This window comes from Myotis lucifugus, unplaced genomic scaffold (genome assembly GCF_000147115.1).
Source record: "Myotis lucifugus unplaced genomic scaffold, Myoluc2.0 scaffold_8, whole genome shotgun sequence".
Lineage (NCBI taxonomy): Eukaryota > Metazoa > Chordata > Mammalia > Chiroptera > Vespertilionidae > Myotis > Myotis lucifugus.
In genome coordinates this window covers 1,844,800-1,857,309 of record NW_005871056.1, presented here as the reverse complement: position 1 = coordinate 1,857,309, position 12,510 = coordinate 1,844,800, and the positions used below count along the sequence as shown (strand labels likewise).

Genomic DNA, 12,510 nt, shown 5'->3' with positions numbered 1-12,510 from the left:
ACATATAATATCTTTGCCTAACATATTCCCCCCAAACAACTGAATACTTAAAATATGCTTAACTTATACTTTTTTTTTCAAAGCAATACTTACAGTATAATAGTGCTACAGCTTTTGATTGTTTTCCTATCAGAAAAGTCTTCTTCATCCACAAAGTCTTCCTTCACCAAGTCTTTGGAAATTTTCTGCAGGGGTAGAACAGTAAGAATAACCTTAATTATTACAGACGGCATTTCATTCACTAGGGAACAATGTTTTATAATTCTACAAAGTAGCAATGGGATGTGGACATTATTAGGTGAAAACTATGTCAAGTCTGTAGAAGTCTTTAATGAACCAAGTACAAGCTGACAGAGGCCAGCTTCCTCTTTTAGAACTGACACACAAGCTGTTAAAATTGGCGTGATTTCAGACATGAAGACAAAAACTTCAAAAGAAAAAGTGACTGGCTGACATCTAATGCTATCCTCAATTTGAGAAGCTCAAAGTCCTTGAAAAAAACACATGCGATCATTTAACTATTACAATTTGAATGTAGGGACAATATAATTAAAACACCACAAAGAGTCAAAACACAATTGACCTCATAAATCAGTCTTCATTGAACATTTAAAGTTTTTAACCATCTATAGTATAGTACTCTGGAAATCCATAAACTTTAGATCCCAAACTATGTATGATTAGTTTCCCCACAGAAATAAGAATTTTGTAATGAGTTTTTGACACATTTAAAAGAATAAATCCAAACAATATAGCACACTTGAAGAGAAGGAAACTAAAATTAATCCAAGTATTTTATGTAATTTATCTCAATGAATTGTCAAACCAACCTTTTAAGTTGAGTAATATTTTACCTTTTTTGTAGTCAAGGAAACTGGGACTCAGTAAGACCCCCAGTGGCAGGGAAGATTCTAACTTTGCCTACACCAATTCCCTGTGAAGGTTTGCTCAACTACACACCCTTATTTTGAGCCCAACCTAAAAAATACAGCAAATCCTAGAGCATTATAAATTGATTACAGCAATGGTTCTCACCCTCCACCTTCAGGGAAGTTGGCAATGTCTGGAGACACTTTTGGTTGTCATAACTGGGGAATATTATCAGTACCTAGTAGATAGAGATCAAGGATGATGCTAAACATCCTCAACGTACAGGACAGCCCCAAAATAAGGAATTATCTGGCCTAAAACGTTAATAGTGCTGTGGGTGGAAAACCTGGATTAGAAAAAAATGATTGTTATATTGTATGAATTTCCTATTATAAAATAACACAGATTTGGTTCAGGGATATAAAGGTATTTTAAGTATGTATAACATTATATACAATGGAATATATGAAAATGTGTATCCTTGGAAAAATGGGCAAATGGAAGCTCTATGTACTGTCTGCTCAATTATTCTATAAACCTAAAACTGCTCATCAAAATAACTTCAATTGTTTAACTGAAGTTATGAATAGCTTTCTTAGAATCAATACTAAAACATAAATCTACAGTTATAAAAGTTTTTTATTTCATTTATCAAAATTACTTCAATAAAGTTAGTATGAGAACATTAAAAGTCATATCTATGAGTTAACCTTGTCAAAGTGACAAGGAAGATAATAAATAACAAAAATTCATAGGGCATGAAGAGATTATTCTGATAAAACATAATATATAATCCTCAATGGTTTGTGAGATTTGGGGGGAGGGAGTTACTTAAAAGCTATCAAGTGTTTCCTGAAAGAATATTTGTGATAATTAGTAAAAGCACTTGAGACAAGTTTCAGCATTATAATTATCAAAGAGTTCCAGAAATTATGTATTATTCCAAGTATTTTCTTTTCAATACCAAGTCATCTCTGTCTAGTCTCTAAGTAGGTTTTGGTTTCAACCTGAATCTACAATCTATCATGACACAATGCATGTTTCTTTATATTTGATCTACCACCTTACTACTTAGAGCATTAAACAATGGTATCCTTAATCAGACACAATTATGTCATATCCTTCCCCAGCCAAAAAGAAAATTTAAATAACAATGTTATCCTACATAATAAAAGCTTAATATGCGAAGTGCCTGATCGACCAGTCGACATTCAACCAAAGTGTAATATGCTAATGATATGCTAAGGCTGCTCAACCACTTGCTATGATGTGCACTGACCATCAGGGGGCAGACAGTCGACCAGTCGCTATGACGTGTACTGACCACCAGAGGGCAGACACTCCGACTGGTAGGTTAGCTTACTGCTGGGGTATGGCTGATCGGGACTGAGCAAGAAGGGCTGGACACACCCTGGAGCCCTCCTGCAGTCCCTCCCCAGCTGGTCAACCTCCCACAAATTTCCCTGGCCCCGATCATGCACCGGAGGGGTCCCTTGGCATGGCGTGCACCCTCTAGCAATCCGGGACCCCCTCGGGGGATGTCAGAGAGCCGGGTTTGGCCCGATCCTGCAGGCCAGACCAAGGGACCCCACTGGTGCATAAATTAGTGCACAGGCCCTCTAGTCTATATAATAAAAGCCTAAGCAACCGTTACAGCGAAACGACCAGAACGACCAGTTGCTATGATACACACTGACCACCAGGGGGCAGACACTCAATGCAGGAGCTGCCCCCTGGTGGTCAGTGCGCTCCCAAAGCGGGAGCGCCACTCAGCCAGAACCCGGGCTCACGGCTAGTGAGCGCAGTGGCGGTAGCGGGAGCCTCTCCCACCTCCATGGCAGTGCTAAGGAGCAGCGAGCCAAAGGGTAAGGAGCGAGCAGGCAGACGGTAAGTAGCAAGGGGTCCTGGACTGTGAGAGGGCATAGGTTGGGCTGAGGTGCCCCCAGTGCACAAATTTTGTGCACTGGGCCTTTAGTAATAACATAAGAGAATAAGAAACAAAGAAAGAGATTTTCTCCCATGTAACTGTCCAGAGATAGACAATCAAAGGCTGGTGTGGCAGCTCCAATATCAGGAGCCAAAGTTTCTTCCAATCTTTTGCTGTACCACATACTGTTCTATTCAAAGTCGGCTCATACTCCAAGAAGGCCATGAGAACTCCAGCTAACACAGCCACATTGCAGGCAGCAGAAAAAGAAAGGGGAAAGAAAGGCCCACCCAGCTCACTTCTAACTCTTATATTTCAGCTTACAGAGTATAAACCACAACGTGGTGTTTTGGCCACACTTAACCACTTGGAAGGATAGGAATTGAGGTCTCTAACATTAGTAATAATGCCCAGACATAGAATTAGGGTTCTTTTTACTAAGAAAGACAAGTAGAATAAATTTTGCAGGGTAATATATAAGAGCCAGACTGCAACAGGGGCTACAACTCTTCAGAGAAAATGTACTCAAAATTTTTCATTAGCGTGTTCACTGTCAATTATATGTATATGTACATACATGTGTGTGTTTATATTTTATGTAACACATATATGAAAGAAAAACCTAAATGTTTAACAATATGCTTAAATAAATTTGGGGGTAAAGTCAGAATAGAATGCTATGTAGTCATTTAATGTCATTTTCAAGAATTTTACTGATAAAAAGAAATATTCTTAACATTAAATGAAAAAGAACAGGCTATGAAACATTTCACATAAAATAACCCAGTTTATATAAATATACATATATACAACACATACATATGGAGAAATGCTCATAATATTAAATGAAAAAGGACAGACCATATAACATTTCATATAAAAATAACCCATTTAATATATATGTGCATCCATGCAAACACACATATATACACTGAGTGGCCAGATTATTATGACCACCCCATCTGTACTTCGTTGGGCCACTTTTTGCCTTCAATACTGCGGCGATTCTTCTTGGCATTGACTCCACGAAATGTTGAAAGGTGATGCGAGGAATCTGACACCATGCCTGATGAATAGCACTGTCCAGTTCTGTGAGATTTGATGGTTGTAGAACCAGCTGCCTGATGGCTCTTTTAACTTTGTCCCACAAATGCTCAATTGGATTGAGATCTGGTGATTGTGGGGGCCACCTAAGCAAGGTAAAGTCTCCCTCATGTTCTTGAAACCACTCCTGCACAATACGAGCACCGTGGCATGGCGCATTGTCTTGTTGGGAGAAGCTATCTCCATTGGGATACGCCATCAACATGATAGGATGAACTTGATCAGCAACAATACTTAGGTATGTTGTGCTATTCAGACGTTGTTCCACACGAATTAAACACTTGGAGTGCGGGTGAATTTCCCACCAAAATATAAGATGGCTCTGTCTTTTGGTTTTGTTCCATCCACCAAAAGGGTGGATTACAAACAAATATTTGGTAATACGCAGTTACAATCGGCCCGAGTTTACACGTTTCCCGCACTCCACCGCAAATCTATATGAACCGAGTTAAAGATGGCTCCCGCGGAGTACGCGCAATTCACGCGAGCCGACTTAACTCGTTTCCCGCACTCCAAGTGTTAAAGGGCCCAAATCATGCCAGGAAAATATGCCCCAAACCATAACACTGCCCCCACCAGCTTGAAGGGTTGTACTCATGCATGTGGGGTACATGCTTTCATGCTGTTTCCGCCAAATTCTCACTCTGCCATCTGCATGATGCAACTGGAAAGGTGTTTCATCGGACCACATGACTTTTTTCCAATGCTCGACTGTTTGGACTTGTGTTCCTGTGTGAATTGGAGATGTTTTATCTTGGTAACTGCAGACAGCAAAGGTGTTGGAACAGGCCTTCGGCTGTTTTGCTGATACTCGCTCCATGGCTCCGAGCGCCAACAATCATCCCACATTCAAAGGCTGTTAAATCGCATTGTTTACCCATATCTTCAGAAAAAAAATCACTTCTACTGTCATGGTAAACAACCTGCTTCCCTATTTATAATGGTCTGGCCCTCTAGCAACGTCAGCGCGAAATTATAGCTAATTTGCCTACAAACGTCAGGTGGTCATAATAATCTGGCCACTCAGTGTATATACATACAGTATATATTTACACATACATCATTTCTATATATGGAGAGAAAGACTAAGACCACATAAAAATCAAGATAATAGAATTGACCTAAATTAAAACAGTGGTTTTAGGCTTTGGGATCTATAACTACCTTTCACATTCCCTATACTTTTCATTACTTTCTACTTTTTCTATAATAAACACGTATTAAGCTTATGATTATTTTTCATGAAAATTTGGCCTAGATGAGGAGCACCTTATAAAAAGTAGTTAAATTCAAGCTTCAATTTATATTATTACTTAGAATTTGCTGATAATTTTTTAAAGGAGGAAAATCTATAACTGAGTTATATCTTTCCCAACTGGCACAAAAAATACATGTTTCTTTTTAGTTGGTAAGAAGAATCTAACCTTTCTATTCTGAACTTCTTTTCAACTTACTAATATTCACATATCACATCTGTCAGCTTTACACAAGTCACTCCTAACCAGATGCTACAATCCATCATTCCTAACAATTTACCTCGACATATTGATTACTTTGCTCATCTCACTCTGTAGAACTAATCATCCCTACTTCATGCTTCTACAAATCCTTCCATTTTCTGTATTTTTCAGTCTATTTTTTAATTCTACTCCTCTGCACATTTTTCTGTTTACTTATATAACGAATACAGCTAACAGAAATTACATCCTTCTTATCTTTATGACTATCTTATGCTATCTTAAATTTTCCACTATTATTGGGTATACATACTACCATTACATTGGTATTAACTCTATTATCTGCAAGCCTCATGATTATCATGAGTAGAATGCTCGAATTTAGAATGCCTCAAAGTTCTTCACATTTTCTAGAATGATTCCATTTTCCAAACCCCCATTACTACCACATAAAAGTGGAAAAATAAGGAAAAGAGCAAACAACTGATATATTTGAAACTACTAACAAGTGTATAGGGTTGACCAAAAATAGCAAGCAAACAAAAAAGTAAAATACATCTAGAACTTGGGAAAATCAGACATGTGCATATGCGACACACAAACAAAACACACACAGGGCAGAGAGTGAAGAAAGAAATGCACAAGCAAATGTAAGAAGTGGAAAATGTACAATCCAGACAGTATGGACCACTGAAAATCCAGAAGATAAAACCACAGGCAGAGATAATCAAACAAGAATCTTCAATGGAGACCAGATTCACACAGTTCTAAAACAGTAGTTCTCAACCATTGAAGATATTGCTCCCCACCCCCCCAAAAAAAGGATGTGTGGCAATGTCTGATGTTGCAAATGGAAGATACTATTTGCATCTAGTGGGTAGAGGACAGGGATGCTGCTAACATCCTACAATGCATAGGACGGCACCCCAACAAAAATCCCAAAATGTCAATGGTGCTAGAAGGAACTGTTGGAGTCCACAAAAGAGGCAGCACTTAACCAGGATGAAATATGAGTGAAAGAATAGTGACTATAATACAAGTGTAATAAATCATAATAGGGCTAGTGAAAGAATAGCAGGAAATAAGACTAATAGACATAACTACATAACTGAGTGCATACTGTGATGGGTTTACACTAGACATCTGATAGACCAAAGAGATAAAGAAAAATAGTTTATTATAATAACAAATATAAGAGAACTGAGGCACAAAATAGCAACATATTTGCTAAAATTGAAGTATAGACAGATGGAAACACTGATTTCCAGCAGTATGACAGTCTAGATACCTTAATACTGTTAGATACAATTTTTAAATTTTAGTGGGAAAAATCTGCTTTAATGAATTGCTTAGATAGCAAGAAAGTACAGTCTCCTCATAAGCTATGAACAAAAACAAAGTAGAATAAGTAAACCCAGAAACCAAATTTTGTCCTGAGAGTAAGTGCCTAGCACTGGCAAAACTGGGCTTACCTTTTGGTGGCTGCACAAGGCTTCGGAAACAGACTCTAGAAAGTCTACCAAAGGGAAACGCACCTACATCATGTTAACAGCGAAAAAGTGCCAAAAAGATCTTTCTCCTATTACCTGTTTATAATCATACTTACCCCTCACCCCACCATTCCTAACCCCTGGCAACCTCTAATCAGTGTGATCCATCCCTATGATTTTGTGCTTTCAGGAATGTTTCATCAATTCTCTTGACACTTAATCACAAAGGGAAACCATCACAAAGGTTCTTATACTAAATTCACACTATGTATATAATCCAATAAGTCTCCTATGAAGATGTCATTAAAAGTGCTCTTAAACTGTTAGTGCCACAGGTATCTGTGGAAAGCATAGGCAAACTCTTGGTGAAAGAAAATAAATTTCAATCCAGACCTCAAAATGTCCAACAACTTTCAAAAAAATCATTTCAAATGAAAAAAAAAAAAATGAAGTCAGGATATCAGACACAATGAATGACAGCCAATACAAACATGAGACAAATTAGACTGCAGATTCCTCAATTATTGGAAAGATTGTACAATAAGGATGTTTTGAGCAATAGAAATGCTTAAAATATACATATATGTATGGATTAAACAAAACTTCAAGAAATAAAAAACACTGGTAAAATGTTAGATTCAGTGTAAAAGTTAAACTGTATAGTCAATATGAAGAATTAGTAAGTGGAAAGAAAGACTCTTAAGACTTATCCAAAATGCAGTTAAGAGAGACAAAGAACGAAAACGTAAAAGCAGTTAAGAGATACAAAAAAATAGAATGAGGAGGTCTAACAAAACACTGCTGAAACTATCTGAAATGAAGAACCCTTTTTTAAATTGTCAATCCACTGCAGAAAAAAAAATCTGTAAAATATAATAAAAGTGAATTTCTTTTTTTATAAACCATGTCCTTAGATGTCATGGTAATAATATCAAGTTGCTACAAAAAGTTTCTAAATGCTTGCTTTGAATTTCTGTCCTTAACTCATTACAGACCAATAAAGTCAGTTTGTAGATCAGCACTAATCTGAAGACCACACTTTGAGTAGCAATGATCTAAAATATAAATCGACCAACATTAGAAAAGAATGTTTAAAAGACTGTATAGGTAATATTTGAATAGATAATAGCTGAAAACTTTCCTAATTAATACAAGGCGCAGATAGACAGTCTAACAAGCAAGAAAACATCCACCACAACTATTGCAACACAATCCCAGATCAGCATTTTCTGTCATTTTAGAACTTGAACTGGATGACTGTAAATAAATAACATACAGCCAAGGGGACATAGTAAAGAAAGTTAGTAGAGACCAAGCTTCAAGAGCTAATGATCTCCACTCCCAGTGGACTGGAAACACTGTTCACACAGCCAAAACTGTGTTTAGTCTATTTTCTAATGTGTAGCTTTGTAAAACAAAAAATTACAATTTTGTACTAGTAGAGGCTGAATATATTTTGAGTTATATTGAAATGAACCAGATTGCAAATTTCATTAACTGTCCTTTCAATGTGAGGTAAGCTATACTTTACTTATCAACTCTTCTAAGCCAGTGATTTTCAACCTTTTTCGTCTCATGGCACACATACACTAATTACTAAAATTCTGTGGCACGCCAAAAAGTTAAGATGTTTTTTGCCGATCTGACAAAAAAAAAAAAAGGTATAATTTTTATTCATTCACACCAGACTGTTGTATTGGCTGTTGTCATTTTTTTATTTGACAATCTAAGGGAAAAGAGGCCAGAGCTCCTGACTAAATAGTTAGGTATTGCATGTTTTAAAAATCCCTGTGGCACACTGGTTGAAAATAGCTACTCTAAAAGCAGAACAAATTCTTTTATTTCTAAATGCAGACCATTTAAAAGACCATGTTCAGATATCTAGCGAAAGCAAAGGTATATCCACCAAACCTACTTGGCAAAACAAATTATGGCATCACAATAACTTTATGGGATGCAGGTTTTACAACAGAACAAATATAATTATGGCTAAAAGCTTGGAAAATGAAAGAGCATGGTGAACAACATCAGAAAATATACCAAAAAAATATGTAAACTGTATGTAACAATATAAAAAGATACCCAAAATCTAATCAACTGCTGCTTCTTAGCATCATACCCCACGCCTATCATATGATATTGAAAGGACAATCACTAGGCATACAGAACAAATAAACTAAATGAAATGATCATTTAACCTACCTAAAGCAGTGTTGCCAAATTCAAACGATTTACCAAGATTTAAAAAGTTTTACTTGCTCATTTAATCTTCATAAGATTCATATGTTGCTACCTCTAAGGATATGGAAAAGGAACTTAAATAGAGGGAAAAAACTGGGCTGAGCAATTTATACTTCCATCAGCTAAAAATAAATAACAGCTGAGCAAGGCAAAAATTGACATACATACGTAACCATGAAGAATCAAAAGTTCAAGCCATTTTTAAAAGCTCGGGGGCAAGTCCTTAAATAAGTGAAATTCTTCTCCAAACTACTCCATAACTACATTGATTCAAAGTTAATGCCTGAGCAGATAAAAGACACAAAACATCTTAACTTGCTGGCTTAAAATAAAGATGGATGTAAGCTGGAAATTTATGGTTAAATTTGAAGGGGGGGGGGGAGGTCAAGACATTATTTTAGCCAGATACATGGTCTAGCTATGAGAATATGAGGCCTTATAATTTTAAATTTTGACAGCCCAAGTTTAATTAACCACCAACCCATTCCAAAAGGGTGCCTTTTGAGTTTTTACCCAAAGTTATAATCACATTTGTATGTATTCTTCTTAGCTGCTGCAAGTCTTCTTTGTGGAGAGAAAAATTCAGGCTTTAAAAAGATGCCTACATAGTTATATTTCAAGACCCAAGGGGAAAAAAGATACCTACATATATACACACATTCATATATAGAAAAAGTTCCCACAATTGTAAACTTTTCACTGGTACTTCCTGATTTCTACTTAAAACATGAAAGTGAATAAACAAGTTTTTAAGTAAGATACCACTAACATTAAAAATTAATGTACTTTTAAAATATATTTTTAAGTAAAAGCGAACTGCAAAGTTTTCTTATACCATCCATAATTTAAAAACCACAAAGCCAAAATTCTTTATCATAAACATTTGAAAATGGCTTAAAATTGCAGAGAGAGAAGTCTAGTAGTTCACCTCTGTATTTGTCAAAAGAGGAGTTGAATTTATTACAGGGAAACTCTAATAACTAAAATCACTGATATCTGAAGATTAACGTCTTAAGTCAGAGAATGAGAAGCTTTCCCAGAAAAACAGCCTTAATAAATGCTCCAGGAGACAATGAACACATGCATATATAAGTCAGGGAATAGGACACAAAATTGCCAATAGTAATCATTAATTTTCTTTGGCACTGAGTATTATTTTAAAATAATTATATTAATTTGTCCCATTTCGTATGATCTCACTAAAATTCAATCTGAAAATAATGTAGCATGATTATATTAGTTCCTCGCGTAACAGTGCTTAAAAGGGTCTTGCCCTTCTGCTCACACCAAACCTTCAGGCCTTTGTTGGAGGAGCACACATTTTATACCTGAAGGAAAACTAATTTAGTTAGTTTCTAGGTTTAATCAGCTATTCTTTTCCATCAACATTGAACACACCAAAAATCAACTTTACCTTTACACAAACACACACATAAACACACGTACACCATTAGTAAGCTGTTACTTTGAAACTTTTTAACATGTATTTCTTGAATAGTTCATCCTTAACATTTATTACATATTGTATTATAGAAAAATAATTGGTAACCATGTTATAGACAACTCTTTTTCAGCAATTAAGGATTAACTCTAGTACTAAATTGCAAATATTAGCAAGAAAATCAAATGGAGACAGTTCAGGCCTTGTTCTCACCTAATTAGGAAAATTATCTAAAAAGGTTATATGACATTTCAAATTCCATATAGTTAAGGAGTCGAGCTATTTATAATTATACATTTGAGCTTAAATTATCTTAAATTAAACTGAATTATTCTGAATTTAAATTATCTTTATGAATTTTATAATTGAGCCATTTTTGTAATTTGTATAAAATTAAAAAATTATATCTAATCTAAAATTTAAGAACTGCAGTTTTTTCAATAAAGTCATTCATTTTCAGTCACCTTTTGAATTGGATTGACATCTACATATAAAGAGATATAGGTTATTATTTTTGCATTTAAGTTCTCTCTAACAAAGGTAAATAAAAATCATTAACTTAAAGGTTATTTTAAGTTTTTAAATGTAAATTAGTGGGTTTTCTAAACTTTGGGATAATTTTTGGTAAATGCATTTTGTTTAAAAATTATAGACTTCTAGATAAATATAAATGCAATTTTAATTTATTTAATTTGAGATAATTAAATTCAAAGAAATCATAAGTAGTTATAATAACTTTTAATTACACTGTATTTGAGACACTTATTTTTATATCACTAAGAAAAAAATTATAGGTCATACACTATCTTCACTTTATTTTACTGTCAATGTATTTTATCAAAAACAGATCTTTGTGTTCTAAAAAGAATCTATTAGCTATAATACTGTATTGATTTTTCTCTTTAAGAACATTTATAAAAATTCACAGTTAAGTGTAACTTATTTAGAAATGTTAGTTAAAACTTGAAAATACATTTTATAAGTTAAGTTCCTAGAAGCACTTACATACCTAAATTTAATTTCCAAAATAGTTACTGAAAAAATTAAACTATTATACTCAAAGACTTTTATAACAACAATAAGAAAATCTATGCAACAAAACGTTTAAGTAGGAGAAATATTTCATTTTTCTGTTGAAGGCCCAATTATTCCTATATATTCTAATACGCATAATCAGGTAAAACCAAATAGACAGTGGTTGGAGTTCTTTATGATGGCTTTCACTTTTGTGAATTAAGTACAAATTAGTGGTCAAGGACAGTCGGTGGAGCTTCTCTACAACTATACATGTAAACTAAACAAGAAATACATAAAAAACAGTTACACTCCTCTCTGTAAGAAGCTAAGCTAACTTCCTCGACAGGAAGAATTGAAAACAGCAAGTGTGTGCTCTACTAAGAACTAGGAAATCTGAATGGCGATGAAGCTGTAAATAGAATTCATAGGTGAGCTGTTTTTTGATAAATTTTACAACTATAAAAGAAATAAATAATAGTAGATTGCCACTAGACCTGTCCAACAAGTAATGCTAAAAGGAGTCCGTAAGGCTAAATGAAAAAAACACACAAAAAACAAAACTACAAAGTAACTCAAAACCATATGAAGAAATAAAGATCTCCAGTGAAGATAAATTCATGGAAAACATAAAGGCCACTATTATACTTTTGATTTGTAACCTCATTTTTCATTTAAGAAATTATAACTCTGTTACTGACATACAATGTATAAAGATGTAATTTGTAACAAGACAACATAAAAGATAGGAGAACTGAGGTATTTCAGGAGCAGAAATTTGTATGCTGTTGCAGTTAAGTTGGTATCCATTTCAACTACATTATTATAAATTTTAAATGTTAAGCCATCCTAATGGTAACCACACACAAAAAAAATCTAAAACTATACACAAAAAGAAATGTGGAAGGAATTAAAATGATTGACTACAAAGTTTAATTAAACACAAAAAAGACAGTAGAGAAAATG

General features: G+C 34.7%; 1 protein-coding gene across 4 annotated transcripts in view; it reads right to left on the bottom strand.

Annotated features, from left to right (window-relative positions):
- TBC1D5 (TBC1 domain family member 5) overlaps positions 1-12,510 on the bottom strand; it is a 417,125-nt gene that overhangs the window by 382,373 nt on the left and 22,242 nt on the right. For all 4 annotated transcript variants that reach the window (XM_014450492.2, XM_014450532.2, XM_023749459.1 and 1 more), the window contains one exon: positions 94-185. The gene's annotated coding sequence lies outside the window, so the exon portion shown is untranslated. The remainder of the gene's footprint in view (positions 1-93; positions 186-12,510) is intronic.